An 18,120-nucleotide genomic window follows, 5' to 3' on the forward strand; every position below is an offset into this window, starting at 1 on the left:
TTACCAACTGATTTCTTGTCTTTAGCATTTAAACATAGTCCTTTTGCTTTATAACTTAAAAATAGATTTAACTCTCTCTTACTGTCTTCGTTTATGTGAAGTATTCACTTCTCAGCTATGTCATTAAAATCAATTGCTACAGGAGATATTTTGTAAATCTGTACCTTATGTGTGATTTATCTCCTTCTGCCTCTATACAACTCTCTCTCTCTCTCTCTCTCTCTCTCTCTCTCTCTCTCTCTCTCTCTCTCTCTCTCTCTCTTTCTCTCTCTCTCTCGCACACACACACACACACAATGGTTTATTATTTTTTCAAAGATCAAATGACATGTTTCAAGTTTGTTTGATTATTTAAAACCATCAATTTCAGTGAAGGGTGATTGCTACCAGATTTGTGTTTTGTCATCATAAATGGTGACAAGACAAGACAATAGTGGCAACATCATCTTAGATAAGAAAAGAATCCCAAGAAGTTAGTGTCACGTTTGTTTGCCCTGACTCTCTTTCCGGAAAAGCACTTCCAACCAGTGCACACAGAAAAGGATCCCAAGTGGAGCAAATGGTGTCATTGTGCTGAGAAGCTGATGTTGGACCAAAGAAGTGTGAAAGGCATGAAGACTATGAAACATAATCTCAGAGAGAAAGAAGCTAAGGATACAATTATCTGCATGAGAAGGGCCAGTGGGTTCTTGGCCAATGGCTTGAGTTGTTCCTACCTAGGCAGAGAATCCTCCAAGTCAAGGAAAAATAAGCACTGCTTGTTATAGGATGGAGAGCTAAACCGTGATGGGAAATTTTGAAAGAGTTTGGACGGTGGTAAAGGTCCATCCCAACAATTAAATCCACGGTTAGAAATACTATTGTTGGCAGTGAGCAAATTCCCCTGCAGATCAATGCAATCCTAGTCTAAAGCTAGGAGCGACTTGTATTGAAATGAGAAAATGGGCTCTAAAATTTAATACAGAAATCATATAGGACCCATGAAAACAAAACACAAATTTGTATTAAAAGGGAGAGGAGTAGAGAAAATATGCCACTTGGTTTGAAGGCTTACCACAAAATTATAATGACAGTATTGCATGTGGATGGATAGATAAAGAGAGACAGAGACAGAGAGAGAGAGAGAGAGAGAGAGAGAGAGAGAGAGAGAGAGAGAGAGAGAGAGAGAGAGAGAGAGAGAGAGAGAGAGAGTCCATAAATGTATACATAAACATAACATCAACTGATTTTCAACAGTTCTTCAAACTATTTTAATTTATGAAGTTTTTCTTTAACACATGGTACTGTCTCAACTAGATAAATGAGTGGAAAAGTATGAGTATTGATATTGATCTCCATTTTACATTATATATAAATTAACTCTAGTATATAGTAGACCAAAATAGAAAAATTAATCTTAAAATATTTCCTAAATATATATGTATAAATACATACATATACATGTTATATCTATATATCTATCTACCTATCTATCTATCTATCTATCTATCTATCTATCTATCTATCTATCTATCTATCTATCTAACATAGGCCAGACACTGAAGACTCAGACCTGTAATCAGGTGGCTATGATCAGGGGCATATCATTAAGAAGACCAATCGTTTAAATAGGGATATAGGTGAACCCATTACAACAATGAGATGTACAAGTCATTATGTCGAAAAATAAACTTTACAACTTTGGCTGGGGAATGGTGAGGTAGGAGAGATATTTGTGGGGGTGGGCAGGATATGGTAAGGGATAGGAAGGGGAAACAAAGGAGGAAACAACAATGCTTGATAAGAAATGTACTCATTATCTTGCCCATGTAATTGTAACCCTTCTGTACAGTATTTTCACAATAAAAGAAAATATATATATTATTAAAAAAACAAAACCCTGTACAAGAAGAGAAGTCTGTGAGAGTGTACAAAATAAGCAGCAAATATGTTTGTATGTGTGTGTGCATATATGTATATATCTATCTATATAAATTGAACTCATGTTTTATAATTTGTTAAAACAATTATCAGAATTCAAGAATTTTACTTATATTTACTGGTTTGTTATAAAGGATATTATAAAGGATACAAATGAATAACTAGATGAAAGGTCACAAAGGTGGAAGTATGGACAGAACTTGATCATGAGTATCTGTTACCATCATTTGGAAAATGATACATATCTTCGCACATGAATATATTCACTGATCTAGAATTTCTTGGAATGTTGTAATTTGAGATTTCATAAAGGCTTTATCATGTAGGCATGATCCATTATTAACTCAAATCAACATCTATCCCCTTTATCTTCTTTGAAGAATTGGTGTTGAGCTAAAAGTTCAAAGTTTTTAAACATGGCTTTGTCTTTCTCGTGAGCAGCCCCCATCCTGAAGCTTTATAGGAACCTGCTAGGAATCATCTCATTAGGACAAAGATTCTCCTATCACTTAGGAAATTCCAAGAAACATTCAAGGTCTGTGTCTAGAACCAAAAACAGAGACCAAATTTGTATTCCTTACTGTGTTACAATGATGTAAATGAGTAACTTCATCAACATTCACATCATTATCTGGACATTTTAATATACAGTAAGCTCATCTTCTTTATAGATTTATTGTGCATAGCTTTAAAAAGACACAGTCAGAAAGCATAAATAAAAATATCAACAGGATTTCCAAAGCAAACATAAATTCCCTCATGCTCAGTGGATGTGTAGAAACTCTGTCACTGTCACATTATTGACAGTTGTGTTGTCATTGGGGTCTAATCTTCTGACTCCCTGCTTTTAATTTTGTAAAAAATGAACCTTCTCCAAAGAAAATGGTTCTATTGAAGCAAGGTAAATGTACTTGATTTAAGTGGTAAAGTTGAAAATTTTAGAATGGTAAGTTTCTTAGTGGAAAGTGACAGTCTCCTTGAAAGATTTCTGTATATGCAGACACCAAGGGTCTACTGTATGGAAATTTTGCCTACAATCAAAACTATAGCATCCTGTGACTAGGGTTCTCTCTACCATATTTTTTCTCTGATAGTCCAAGAACGCCAAGTGTTCAATGGACACTGAGTATGTATTAACACAGGGTGAAAGGAGCATTTTGTTAAAATGGAAAAGCAGGCCTAATTCTTAGCAATGATATTGGATTCTACACAGAAATTTGGTTCCATCTATTTAGGGTTTATGTGGAAGGATCTGGTCCATTTGGTAATTTTCATTTCCAAGATTCTTTTAAAGTTTAGTGTCACTGAGTATCATTGGACTAAATTCAAACAGAACATGGAAAAGTGGGCTGATTTTTAAGTTAACGTGGCTTTCACTAAATGATACCTAAAATTAATGACTAATGCCACTTATTTTGATTATTGGCAAAATAATTGAGATTCTTGGGGAATAATTAAATTGAAGAAAATGTTCTGATTGGTCAAGAGGTCAACACTGGTAATCACAGAAAATTATAATGGCTTACAGAATTGCATACTCAGGAATTAAAAGTGATTATCTTAATTATTATAATAAATTCGTAAATGAAGGCCTAAGTAACCAGTAATGACAAGATCCTTTGAATAAATCATGCATGCATACAAATACTTTAAAGTAATGCTTGAAATTTGGTTCAGTTTATGTCTATTTAATTTTCCAGAGGCTTGATCTTCAAATATAACACTTTCTTATTCAGGACGTGTTTCTCTTCTTCATGGGATTTATTCTCAAAATCTAATAGAATATTTCATCAGTATTGCAAGCCCAAACTAAATGTCAGATTTTTATTACTTTCAATATTGATGACATATCCTATGAATTGTTTATCATGAGGATCAAGAACACCTTGATTATTTATGGTAATTTTTATTTCATTTTTCAAGAACCTGTTACATTCCCATTACATCATAATCTCATGCTTTAAATAAGAAAACTATAATAATATCAGTTTATGAAGAAATTGAGACAAAAAGGTTATCTGAGCCATGTAGAGTAATAGAATTACTTAATGACAATAGGCAGGAATACGGTGTGAATCTTCTCAAAAATTCTTCACATAAAAATCATAGTGCATTGTATTCATAAACTGCTTTGTTGTTGGGCAATTCCCTTGTACAACAACTTAAAGATAAGAAAAATATTTTAAACACTCCCAGTACCTATGAGTCACATAACTCTGTGCCAATACTCATTTCCGTAGTATCAGGGATTCTGGAGCTGAGAATAAAGTCATTTTTTTAATTGAAAATACACTGTTTTGGTCTGTAGGCATTCACAGAGTGAGTTCAAAGGAGGACATTCTTAAGAGAGGATCACAAAGGTACAATAGCTATGTGCATCTAATCATGTAAAATAATAGTTATCAAAATGAACTCTTGGAAATGCAAACAGTTTTTTTCTTCATTGCTGTTTTTGTTTTCTTTTCCTTTTGTCTTGTTTGTTTGTTTATCTGTCTTTGGCAGGGCAAGGGGAGTGGACAGAGGTTGTAGGACAAAGCATGAACAAATGCAGCAGTGACACTCACTAGACACTATGTTGAAAATGAATTACATAACTTGTAGGTGAGAATGGGAGAGAAACACTGAGGCAAGAGTGAGGGAAGGGTGACATTGTTCAAAAAGAAAATGTACTCTTGGTCTGACTTATGTAATTGTAACCCCTCTGTACATCATCTTTACAATAAGAATAAAAAATAGAATAGTATATAATGTATATATATATATATATATATATATATATATATACTGTTTAAAGTTGACATATCTTTACTGTTGTAATATTTACAAACTACTTCCTGATGACACTTTTATCTTGAAGTAGAATCTCATTGTGTTGCCCAGTTTGGTCTTAAATTCCTGGGCCCAGGAGATCCTCCTGTCTCAGTGCCCTGAGTAGCTGGGATTATTGGTACATGCCGCAATGTGACTCTTTCAAAATATTATTGCTAAATTATCTTACCCAATTTTGTTCTTCATCATCATGATAGTCTCATAAATTAGGCAAATATCAAATGTTCATTGGACCCTGATCCTGCCCAGCCCACCAGTACCTTTCTCACGATTCCAAGCAAATGTTGTTCAATGTCCAGGGAGCTGTTGCTTGTAATGCTTCCTGTAAGTTTCACTTGTTTCCTATTCATGAATTTACTAGCTGTATTTCTGAGGGTGCACAGAAGGTGAGGTTGTGGTCATCCTCTTTCACTACCCCCGACAATTACTTTTCCTTCCATAAGTATGCTGTAATACAGGCTTTCCTCCAGCCATGATGCTCCCTTCTACTCTACCCATTTATCTTGACATGATCAACTCCTGCTCTATCTACTATGAGGAGCAATTCACAGGTAGAGCTATAGTAAGCAGGAACCATCATAGGACACAACAATCCAGTATCATAAGGTACTCATCCTGAGAAAAACGTTAAGAACACATGACAAAAATCACAATAGCAAGAAGGGCTGATGTACATTGTCTTAAATAAGGTAAATAAAACGAGGAAAGATTGATAAGATTTCTAAGCATGTATTAAATAAAAGTGATTATATGTCCATCAACTTTTCACTAAGGAAAATTTAAATTGTAAAAAAGCCAATTAAAAGTTCATTAAGGTGGAACTATATTTTGTCAGTAAATATGAATATTAGCTTTGATTGGGACTTTTAATAATCATTAGTGATGCTTACTAAATACCTCTCTGTATTTTTCCATAGAATAGAGCTGAATTATACTTCCTCTATCATCATCAAATTAGATGTGAACACAAGTTTTGAATAATGGGTGGAAACTTCATGAGGGAAAATATTTCCATCATGTATTCTTTATCTTGCTCTGAAAATTATGGAAATGTGAAAACACAGCCAGGCTATACTTTCACCCCTGAATGGACTATGACATGAGCTCAAACCTCATTTTGTCCCTGAGATTTGGGGGGTGCATTTGCTTTCTAAAGTGTGAATCTCTAATAATCATTGAAATAAAACTAAGAAGAAAATGACAAAAAAAATCATTAGTTACTTGAAAATGAACATATTATTCTTCATGTTGTTGTTAATGCCTTTGTAACTTCTGTGTATCTATATATTAATTTTCAGTGACATGAAACATGGGAATACTGTGACAAACTAGAAGCATTTTTCTATCTCCAAGGGAAAGTAAGCTCAATCTAATTTTTTTTGGATGCTGTACTTATAAGAATAATATCAATAGTGGTGACAACAGTGTCTTCACTGCCCTCCTTCCAATTCTCAGAATAGAACAGAATGTGTGAGATACAGGAAACACCAGGAGGAATTTGATCAGCGACAACATTATATTTATGTTGTGTGTGAAGCCTGCTGGCTCCACTGAACTATTTTTTTTTTTTGTTCTCTTCATTTGTCCTTACTTTTTTTTTTTCCTTTTCTGTTCTACTTTCTTTCCTAAAGAAAATGAGAATGAGGCATGGCATTTCCTGAATGGAGGAAATCACTCAACCCAGCTCTTAATTCACACCTGTTTTAACAATGGGTTTCACAGAGCTACAAGGTATAAAAACAAGGTATCAAAACTCTTTCCTTGTTCTTGCATCAGACAAGAAGGAAATAGGCCAGCTTAGTTGAAAGGAGAAGTAAAAATAAGAAAGCAGAGATAAGAAAGAGCCATCAGGAGGGGGAGAGCGATTGGACCAACGTATATTTTATGTTTGTCTAAAAATGTCATGATGAAACCCTTTATCATGTCCAACTTAATGCATATCAACAAACAAAAACAATTACTCACCCAGGCTGTTTCTGAGGAGCTATCTTTACCTTTTTAGTCCATGATTTTAAGACAAAGAGAACATGAATATCTCAATGTCTACATAAAAAAAATTGTGCAGTTGTTTGTAGTCTTTGGACAATTTGGTAGCTCACAGACAGGCTGTAGAGAATCCCTGTAACTTTCTTCTTCCTAGAAGTTCACCCTTCTCCTTTCATTATAAACTGGCTTCTAGTCTTAGACACCTGGTTTTCAAAGTCAGTTATATATAGAATTACCTAAGTTATTTTTATTAAATAAAAAAAAAGACCTGCCTTCTCTTGAGAAATTCCAGGATTAGCTTTGAGGTGAGTCATAGTAAATAACCATTTTGCCAGTATTATCCACCTATCCAGATATATATAGCTTGACGTAGGTGAACTGAACATACCTTTTGGAAAAATTCTATGAGCTAGACATATTGTCCTGCATATAAATTATTTTTATTATGCTTTGTCATAGAGCTTGACTTGTTCCCAAGGGAGATAGATAGGCATGAAGTGAACACATGTATTCTCAACTGCTTTAATTAAACAGTGGCATGCATATTTCAGTGTGATTAACAAAAAGCAAAATTGATTTGTTTTTTTCTGGGTAATTGAATACATTAAAACCTCAATCCTCTTTCTTCTATGTCTTAACCCTAGAGACTATTCTACTTCTATCTCATAGGTATTGAAATGTGTTTAAAATGTGCTTACAAATATCATTTAAGTTTTATGTTACTTTTTTTTTGCTTTTTTGGTTATATTTCATTTAATTCTAGTATCAGGCATGAAACCTGATATCAAATGAGCGTGACTTTTTTTTAAATGTGACACACTAACAACATCGACGTATCTCTTTCCTATAAAGGAAAATATTTTATTTTATGATAATGCACACTACTATTTGACAGAAATATGTCTACGCTTGTCATAGTGTAAGGAAGGACTGGGCACTCTTTCTCAAGCACACATATTTTTTGATGGACAATGTGAATTTATTAAAGTAAAATCACATACCAAGGTAAATCACTTTGTGTTTTCATTACAGTAGCAATGAGACACGCATTTCTGCTCCTATCCAAACACACTGTTAATACAACATATCTGTCAGGGTGATACATGAAATTCAAATCCTGATTACTCTTGGGATGTGCCCTTGGACTCCTAAACATCTGTTTATTTGTTTATTTATAAAGTATGCATCACAAATCTGCCCCATGCTGATGAGGTAACAGATAAGAAGATGAAAAGCAGAACCCCGATAACTTTTCCTCATAGGACTGATATTACATAAGTAAAACTAATCATAAGACAAACAATAAAGTTAACAGCTTGCACAACGAGCCTCCCCAGTCACTCCGTCATCCTTCCTATACTGAGCTACAGCTCCCTGAGTGACTAATAAGAGACTATGGAAAGGACCTATGAAGAGAAGTAGAGTCCCATCAACAGCAGCCAGCACCAACCTGTTAGCCATGTCTTGCGAACCGATGGTGAGGAAGCCACAACAATAGGTCCAGCCAAGAGTATTTCTTAACTGGGACTCCATGAGAAACACCAAGACTGAAAAACTCCAGCCATCCCTGGTGTCTCAGCCCACAGAAACTGTGAGCTGATTGGATAAATGTGAAGATGAGAAAGAGCACCAAGCTGGGTGGAAGGAACGATGTGTGCAGCCTCAGGGATCATGAGTCCCACAACTAAACAAGACAGACATCAGTTTGCCTTGATTGCAATAGCAGTTTCTCTCCATTTGTTTTAAGATTATGAACTTTTGTGCTGCTGAGGACAAATATAGGATTATCACTTACCCGGAGCCAAGATAGTGCTGGGTGTATGAAAGTTGGCAAGTGAGAGAAAGTGAATCCAATCAGGCCATTAAAGCAACAGATAGTCCAAGACATGTATGCAGACTAGCTCTTCTGAAAGAGGGGAGGAGATAGGTCACTGCATGGAGTCACACAGCGTTTATACCAGCATCACAGAAGGACAGCGAGATTACACTATAGTACAGTATTAATCATGAATACAGACACACATCACAGTATAAAAGCAAATGTTCACTGCTGTCAACGAAGTCCACGCTTGTTCAATGTTTAACACAATAAAAGTGCATTCCTTCTTTCCCTTTTTTGTTGTTATGTTGGGAATTTAACTTAAGCCCTTGTACATCCTATACATTGGCTCTACTACTGGAGGCACATCTCCAGTTCTTTTGCTCTTAGTTTGTTATTCAGCTAGATCCTTCTTTTGTCTTGGCTGGACTCAGTTAATAGGCTTCCTATCTTCATAATGCTATCCATCACCTTAGCACAATTTTTTTTATTTGTATCACAGATTAAGAAAGGAAATTTGCTACTGGTCGAGAAGATGGCCACACACTCACTAAAAACACATTCTATCTTTATATCTTTGCTATATTAGATCTTTGAAGTTTTTTTCCTGTAGACAGAGAAAGAAAGAATCAAGGATCATGTATAGGAAGTTTCTATGGAGAATTCTGGAAGTGGCCCAAACTCATACAGCTTTAGTAAACCATTCACATTGTTCAGACTAACTAAAAGAGTTTACTCCAGTTACTATGTGCTACAAAAGAAAGGAAGGAATGAAGGAAGAAAGAGAGGGAGGTAGGAAGGGAGAAGGGAAGAGAGAAAGAAAGAAAAGGAAAAGAAAGAAAGAAAGAAAGAAAGAAAAAGAGAAAGAAAGAAAAGAAAGGAAGGAAGGAAGGAAGGAAAGAAAGAAAAAGAAAGAAAGAAAGAAAGAAAGAAAGAAAGAAAGAAAGAAAGAAAGAAAGAAAGAAAGAAAGAAAGGAAAAGAAAGAAGGGAGGGAGGGTGGGAGGAAGGGAAGAATGGAGAAATGAAAGGGGGAGGGAGGAAGGAAGGAAGGAAGGGAAAGAAAGGAAGGGAGGGAGAGAGAAAAAAGAGAAAAAGAAAGAAAAAAAGAGAGAAAAGGATCATGGACATGTTTTTGAAATGGGTACCCACAGAAGGAAGGAGAGCCATTGGAGAGGGTGAAGTAGGATAAATAGTTTATTTATTATGCATTAATAAAAACCTTAAAAGGAAATCCATTGGAATAATTTGAAGAAGTGAGCAAATGCAGTTTTTATAGGCAATGTACATTATGTAAAAAATGAACCACATAACCTGAGGATGGGGATAGGAGGGGAGAATAGAATAGACAGTAGAAGCCGTGACATTGACCAAGAAGCATTGTACTCATAATCTGAGTTATGGAATTGTAACCCCTTTGTACAACTACATCATCATCATCGTCAACAACAACAACAACAATAATAACAATAAAATAAATGAGGGAAGGGTAATGAGATAATGACAATGGGAATACACTGGATTGAGTTACATAGTATGCATATATAGAAATATCACAGTGAAATCCTCATGTACAACTAATACCTCCTATGAAAACATCCTGTTTTATAAAAGAAAAAAAGAGTTTGGGAAATTTAGACTCAGGAAGAAGAGAAAATGAGTTTGCAGATCACTGAGCAGTTGCTGATACAGTCTTCCTTTTGTACTTAGGAAATACTTATCTCATGAGAACATTTTACATTAAACTCTTTTTTAATAATTAATTTTTATTGTCAAGGCAATATACAGAGGGGTTACAGTTACATAAGTAAGATAATAAGTGCATCTGTTGTCAAACTTGTTACCACTTCCCTCATTTTTCTCCTACTTAAACTCTTAAATGAGACTATTTCATTAAAACTTCACACATAAAATATATCTGCTCTTGCCTCAAACCAGAGTCCTATCTGTGGGAAATGTAGCTCAGAGCCAAGATACGAGAGGATAAGCGTTGCTCTTTACTAGATCTTCCTATGGTTCATTGTCAACAAGTGATTAATGAATGAAAAAGACAGGTCATACTTTCCCTCCCACCACATCTCCACTGTCAGCAGGGAGAAGCATGGGTATACTAAATGCACAAAACAGGCCCATTCAATAATGTTAAAAAAAAAAAGGTAGGTTTGGCACCATCACCCACACCTTTAATCCCAGCTACTCAAGAGGCTAACACTGAAAATACAGGATTCCAGGACAGCCTGGGCCAGGTGAGACCAAAATTCTATCACCTAAAAGTTAGACTAAAAAGCCAAAGGACTAAGGATGTAGCTTAAGTGGTAGAGTACTTGCCTAGCAAGCTCAAGGCCTCAGGGCTGGGAAGGTGGCTCAGTGGTAGAGCGCTTGCCTTGCATGCAAGCTCAAGGCCTCAACTTTAACCACAGTGCCAAAAAGAAAAATAAAAGTAACAAGGGGAGGCGCGTCTTCAGACCTGTGATCGAATCCTGCCTTTCAAGTTTCTCTTCCCTCAGCACTGCTATTGCTTCTGAGTTAGACTCCAATGCTGTTTGGGAGGAGCCATCTTTTCCTTGGTATGTTTTCCTTGCTTTGGTCTATCATTCTTTATACTTTGTCTGATATAGGTTAACACTTGCATAATCCATGGGATCTATATAGAAATTGCATCCTGCTTTTGGGGAAAGGGAACCGAGGTTTGTGTTAGCACTCAGATAGTCAAAGACATTCTTATAATTCTAGTTTTGAAGTATCTTTTGCTTTGGTTATCCAAAAAAGAAGTACAAAAGCATTAGGGGAAAATGTAGGGCAGTGTCTTCTCAAGTTGAACATGTGCTTACCATATGATCTAGCAACTGCACTCTAAAAAATTTATTTCCCACAGAAGTAAAACTGTATGTCTGCTCCAAACCTGCATACAAACATGCATAGCAATTTTATTTATAATAAGCCATAGATGGAAATGACCCAAATCACCTTCAGCAGGTGCGTGATTGAAATAAACAATGTAGTCTCTCCATGCCATGAAATCTCACTCAGCAATTAAAAGGAACAAAGGATTCATACATGTACCACATAGATTGATTTTTGTATTAGTTTGCTCATTGCTTCTGTAATAAATTGCCACAAGCCAGGTGCAGTGGTTCACACCTGTAATCCTAACTACTTGGGAAGTATAGACCAGGGGGACTGAGGATAAGGTAAAATCCTATCTCAATGGAAAGACTTAGGCATGGTAGCATGCACTTGCTACCCCAGCTCTTTTGGAGGTATAAAGCAGGAAAGTCACAGTTCAGGATGGCTTGGGGCAAGAAAAGTGTGGCTCTACCTAAAAAGTATAAAGCTTATAACCTGAGGATGTGACTTTAGTGGAGAATTGACCTAGAAATGTAAGGCCCTTCAAAAGCTATGGACATATGATCATATATGATGGTGTTAAGTAAAATGAACCCCAGGATAGAGACACAAGTGATTTATCTTGCTTGATGTTGTTTTTATAATGTACCATATTTTTTTTTGTTTCTTTTATATGTTCTTCCCCCATGATATAACTCCTGTTTTCACTGTATTAGATTCTGGTGCCCTGCATCTTGTATATAGACTTTTCTGATTTGGGGAGGGGAAGGGAAATAACAAAATGCTTAACTAAGGATACAGGTTGACCTATTGGAACAATGAAATGTACATGACACTATGTTTACAACTTGGGGGGAGGGAAGAGGGAGGAGTTGGGGAGGTGGGGCAGGATGGGTAGGGGAAAAACAAAGGAGGAGGTAACAATGCTCAATGGGAAATGTACTCATTGCCTTATTCATGTAACTGTTATGCCTCTGTACAGTATTTTTACAAATATATACAAAAGAGAAATGTGAGGCCTTGAGCATCCCAGAGCTGACAAAAACTCACCACTAATTCGATGAGAGAAGACAACATAAATTTATGTTCTTATAGTTCTTGCGATTAGAAGTATAAAAAAATATGAGCAAACTTGACACATCCACAGGCTTCTGGGAAGATTCCTCCATCTCTCATCATACATTTGCATTTACATATATAGAGTGGTATTTTATTTAAGCCATAAATATAATGAAATTGTGTCATTTATAGGAAAATGGATAGAACTTGAGATCATGATGTTAAGTGAATTAAGATAATTTCAGAAAGACAAACATGAAGTTTTCTTCTATATGGTGACTCTAGATTACAACTGACACAGAAGCAGAAGAGTGAATAGATATGGGAGGGAAAGGGGAAAAGAGAAGGTGATGAGGAGGGTATATATACAATTAAAATATGTTATATACTAGTACAAAATATTAAATTGGAACCCATTATTTTCTGTAATTAATAAGAAAAAGTTGCACTATTTTCTTTACTATTCTCTCTTCTCTTCCTGATATTTAAGACACCAAATACAGTTTCATATTTTTTTCTTCATGGTTAATTTTATTCCTACATATCACATTAATTTATGTGAGGATAATGAAATTCAAGTGTCCACTATAAAATTATAACCAGTTAATGCTGTTCTTTCAGAAAGATCTTGGGTATGACATGCTCTGTTAAATCATAGTCTACGGTTTCTAGAAGAACATATTTGGAGAAGAACAAGAGAAGAAAGTTAAAATTAAAAACAGATGTGGGGAAGGTAGAGAGCAGCAATCCAGGAGCATCTCCTGGACAAAGTTATGGGATGTGGGTACTTTTGTTTATTAGCTTGAATTATCCTTCATACTATATTAATAATGGGAAACAATGAATACATCGTCATAGCTTTGCGTGATGTGGTGGAAGACATAACGGGATTTTTCTCTGACTACAGGTCTCTGCAAGGAAGAGAGAATACCTTGTGTATGAACCTTGTAGCTTGTGATGATGGCTCCTACCTCCTTCCCAAAAGGGCTTAGTAAACCTGTCATTCTATGAAGGTTGTATGTGAGGTGCTCATCTTTCACTTACCCTTTGTCCTCCATGTTCCAAGGAGTGTTTACATGCTACAACAGATGCCAAAGTGCATTTTTTCTCTTTACTTGAGCGGTGGAGAACTAATTTCTAATTATATATATATATATATATATATATAATTACATATATATAATATATGTATGCATATATACATACACACACATATGTGTGTGTGTGTGTGTGTGTGTGTGTGTGTGTGTGTGTGTAAGAATGACAGCAATAGCCTAAGTAGTAGTAGTTATTAGAGCCTGGATGCCTGTGTGATTTCACAGGAAATCTTTGGGTCAGGGGTTATTATTTCTACCACACAGATGAACTAACTGAAATGCTAGATAACTTGTACAGAAAGATATGGCTGCCAAGTGCAATACCCTTAGTTTTGAATTCAGAGCCCAGAAGCTGAAAGACTGTGAGATATGGAGGTAGTTTATTTCTTTCATGATAAAACCGTTTACATGGTCCCAATGTTATATCTTGCATTTAGTAGACCCTCGGTGCTTAATACTTCTTCATTCCCTCCATCTCTCTTCCTGAACAATACAGTAAAGAACAATTAAATCCTGTAAAAATATGCCACAGTTCCACATTCCAGGGATATGTGAAATCCAAAGGCAGGTGGTTGGGAAGAGACTTTTGGTGTGGAATTTGGACGTCATGGTGAGTGGAGAGCCATGCGTGGAAGACTTTGGAGTTAAATTCATCAGCAGAGTGAAGTAATAGATTCCAGAATTTAGTAGCTCCAGTTGGCAATCAGAAGCCTGATGAAGACTCCTTCTGACTTCCTAGAAGCAAAGCTATGGAAGAAATATTTGAGGCAGGGAAGAAGGTGACCACCAAGAAAGGAAATGGGCAGCAGGGGTTGAGAGAAATGGGATAAGCAAGAAACACTGTAGGAGCGCTCACATCTATCATTGAAGATTAAATGGTCTCCAATTTTGAAGTATCAAAAAGTTCTGACAGAGTGTCCTGACATCTCAGATCCTTTTGGTGAAAAAGCACTCCCATACAAAGGCCCTGGGAAGGTAGAGGAGGAGGTTTCACACCTCCATGTGGGGGGAGGAGGGCAAAGGGATTGGCGTTATGAAAGAACAAAGCCCAACAGAGCCCCTAATAGCAATAGGATTAGCAGGCCCATTCTGCAAGAGATGGCATAAGGTGTACCCCCTCCTGTCAACTGGGTGGTGATCTATGGAGTGAAAGCTGTCCTATGAAAGAGATTTCCAGAAAGCAGGTGTGCACGATGATCCTCACCCAATGCCCAACTAGCATGTGCGTGGGAGAGATGCCATACAAAAACTCAGAGCACCAGCAGGCCCAGTTTGACAGCCTTGAAGGAGATTGGCTAAAATGGCCTAAGTGGCTGTTTCCCACACACACTGGCAGCTTTTCCTTCTCTTTCCCTTCATTTTCAAGGTCAGCCAGTAAGTGGAGAAGTCTATGAAGGCTGAAATGGACATGACCATGAATATCAATAAGACCCTTGATCCTGCGCAGCATAGTCAAGTGTGCTGGGGCCATCTCCTCTTTGAGAGGCAAGGAGCTATTATAACCATGAACTTTTTAACCTTCAGTTCTATAGAGACAGCAATCACACATCGCCATAATTCCATTAGTTAATGAATACTTGAAGAATTTGTCCATCGTAAAAAATACACTTACAAATTAGTCCATCAATTATCTCCTGGGTCAATGTTTCTTCTTGGTTTTTTTTTTAAGTCTTTTCCTTTAACTGAGATTGTACGGGAAAGCTATAATTAAGGCTTGCATTAAAATGTTTCATGTAATCATATAGATAGATTGAGAAAGAAAAATGTTCTTGATTCATTTCAGATTTTTTTCAGTCTATATACCTATTTCAAATGTGCAGAGAATAATTTAGAAGCAGGAAATTTAAAATGAATGTGTCCACTTCTGCCCATCACTTCTGGACAATGGCACATAGACCACTGTTATGTATCTATCTATCTATCTATCTATCTATCTATCTATCTATCTATCTATCTATCTATGTATCTATCTATTTATCTATCTATCATCTTTCCACTTATCTATTTTAGTACAGGTATGGCTCAATCTATCTCTGTTTCTTTTTTCTTTCTTTCTTTTTCTTTTTTCCTTTTTTCTTTCTTTCTTCCTTCCTTTCTTTCATTCTTTCCTTCCTACCTTCCTTCTTCCATCCTTCCTTCTTTCCCTTCTTCCTTCCTTCCTTCCTTCCTTCCCTTCTTCCTTCCTTCCTTCCTTCCTTCCTTCCTTCCTTCCTTCCTTCCTTCCTTCCTTCCTTTCTTTTTCTTTCTTTCTTTCTTGCTGCCCTTTCTCTCTTCCTCTTTCTTTCTGTCTCTCACTCTTTCTTTCTTCCCATCTATTAATCTATGTATTTTAGTACAGGTACTAGGGCTTGCACTCAGGGCCTTTAGCTTTTTCTGCTCAAGACTATCACTGCACCATTTGTGACAAAGCTGTACTTTCAGATTTTTTGCTTGTTAATTGAAGACTGAGTCTCTCAGCTTTGTCTGTTTAAATTAGCTTCAAACCATGATCCTCAGATATCAGCCTCCTGATTAGATAGGATTACAGGTCTGAGTCACCAGCATCTGGCTATTGTACACTGTCATGCTGTCCCTAGTGACAGCTGTAGAATTCTACTTGGTGCAGGAATCAGGACATTAGCTATCAATCAGTTCCAAGAAGTGGAAGTAACTCAAACTTCCATAGAAAGAAAGCCTAATTTAGGATTGGAAGATCAGAGTTATGAATTCATTAGTTTCCATGTTTAACTCTTTCTTTAAGCAAGTTAATTAACACAGCTTCTATTCCCTTCTATCTTTGAGACATCAGTAGTATAATGTCACATAACATTTTACTTGCACAAACTTAACCACCTCTATAATCAGAAAAGAACAGCAACAAGAAGCCTGATGAAGACTCCTTCTGACTTCCTAGAAGCAAAGCTATGGAAGAACTATTTGAGGCAGGGAAGAAGGTGACCACCAAGAAAGGAAATGGGTAGCAGGGGTGGAGAGAAATGGGATAAGCAAGAAACACTGTAGGAGCGCTCACATCTATCACTGAAGACTAAATGGTCTCCAGTTTTGAAGTATCACAAAGTTCTGACAGAGTGTCCTGACATCACCAATCCTTTTGGTGAAAAAGCACTCCCATACAAAGGCCCTGGGAGGTATTTTTCTACCACAGGAATCACATACATCAATGTAGTGGGGAAACTCTTTAGATTAATGTCATAGAAAGGAGGGAATAAGCTCTTTTATGCCACATTCCACTAAGAAAACTCTTTTTAGAAAAAGAAATCTTGATGCTACACACATTTTTTCCACCGATATGTTGAGTTTAGGCTTAATCTCTTTTAAAGAATAACTGTACTTTAGTCAATACCAGAGCTACTGAGTGACTGTAAGGTAGGGTAGAAAACACCTTTAGAAGTTAAAGCAGTGTTAGCTAAATAAATGGATCCAGTAGTGATGGTGGTGATGGTGATAATAAGACCCTAGACACAAAAAGACATTAAAATGTGCAGAAAGACTGGGAACAGAAATGAGAAAGTATAGCCATTTGTTGCTAATTTCTGTTTTGCTGCCAATACAATAAAGATGTCAATAATCCAATTGTTGGTTGCATGGCTTTGGATATATCAGAAAACTACAAATGTAGGTATGGGACCTTGGGATGAAATTATTGACAAATCCTTGGTGAAGCCATACACAAGGATTTCTATAGCTCTGATTTCAGACTGGAAACACAAAAATGCCTATTTACTGGCCAGAAAGTAACATTAGGAAATAGAGAAGTAAAAAAATGTTAGTAACAAAAACATTGCTTGGATGATCACTTGTATAAAAGAAAGCTATGCCAGGTTCCCCTGGCTCATACCCATATTCCTAACTACTCAAGAGGCTGAGATCTGAAGATCATGGTTCAAAGCAGCCCCCCTGGGAAAATCCATGAGACCACCAGAAAACCAGAAGTGGCACTGTGGCTCAAGTGGTAGAGTGCTAACTTTGAGCTGAAGAGCTGAGGGACAGTGCCCAGGCCCAGAGTTCAAGACCCAGGACTGACCCCCCCCCCCAACCAAAAAAATATTTCCTGAAAAACTTCCCTTTGTTTTTTCTTTAAAAGTAGATATTCCTTAGTAGTAAGGTGTGCGTGTGTGTGTGTGTGTGTGTGTGTGTGTGTGTGTGTGTGGTTTGGGGCCTTTTCCTTTGTTTTACCATGCTATCAATTTTTTATATCTGTTTTTTATTGCAACAGTACTGTACAGAAGAGTTACAGTGACATGAGTAAGGTAATGAGTACATTTCCTATCGAGCCTTGTTACCTCCTCCTTTGTTTTTCCCCTACCATCCTTTCTCTCCCCACCTCCCCACCTCCTCCCTCCACCCCCTAAGTTGTGAAGTTTGTTTTCAACATAGTGTCTTGTACATCTCATTGTTACAATGGGTCAACCTTTATCCTTATTAAGCATTTTGTTATTTCCCTTCCCCTCTCCAAATTGGAAAAATGTATATACAAGATGCAGGGCACCAGAATCGAATACAGTGAAAATAGGAGTGGAAGTACAAACAAAAACAAAAAAAATCACACAGTGCATTGTAAGTAT

Source organism: Dipodomys merriami, unplaced genomic scaffold, assembly GCF_024711535.1.
Source record: "Dipodomys merriami isolate MVZ:Mamm:240054 unplaced genomic scaffold, mDipMer1.0.p SCAF_1, whole genome shotgun sequence".
Lineage (NCBI taxonomy): Eukaryota > Metazoa > Chordata > Mammalia > Rodentia > Heteromyidae > Dipodomys > Dipodomys merriami.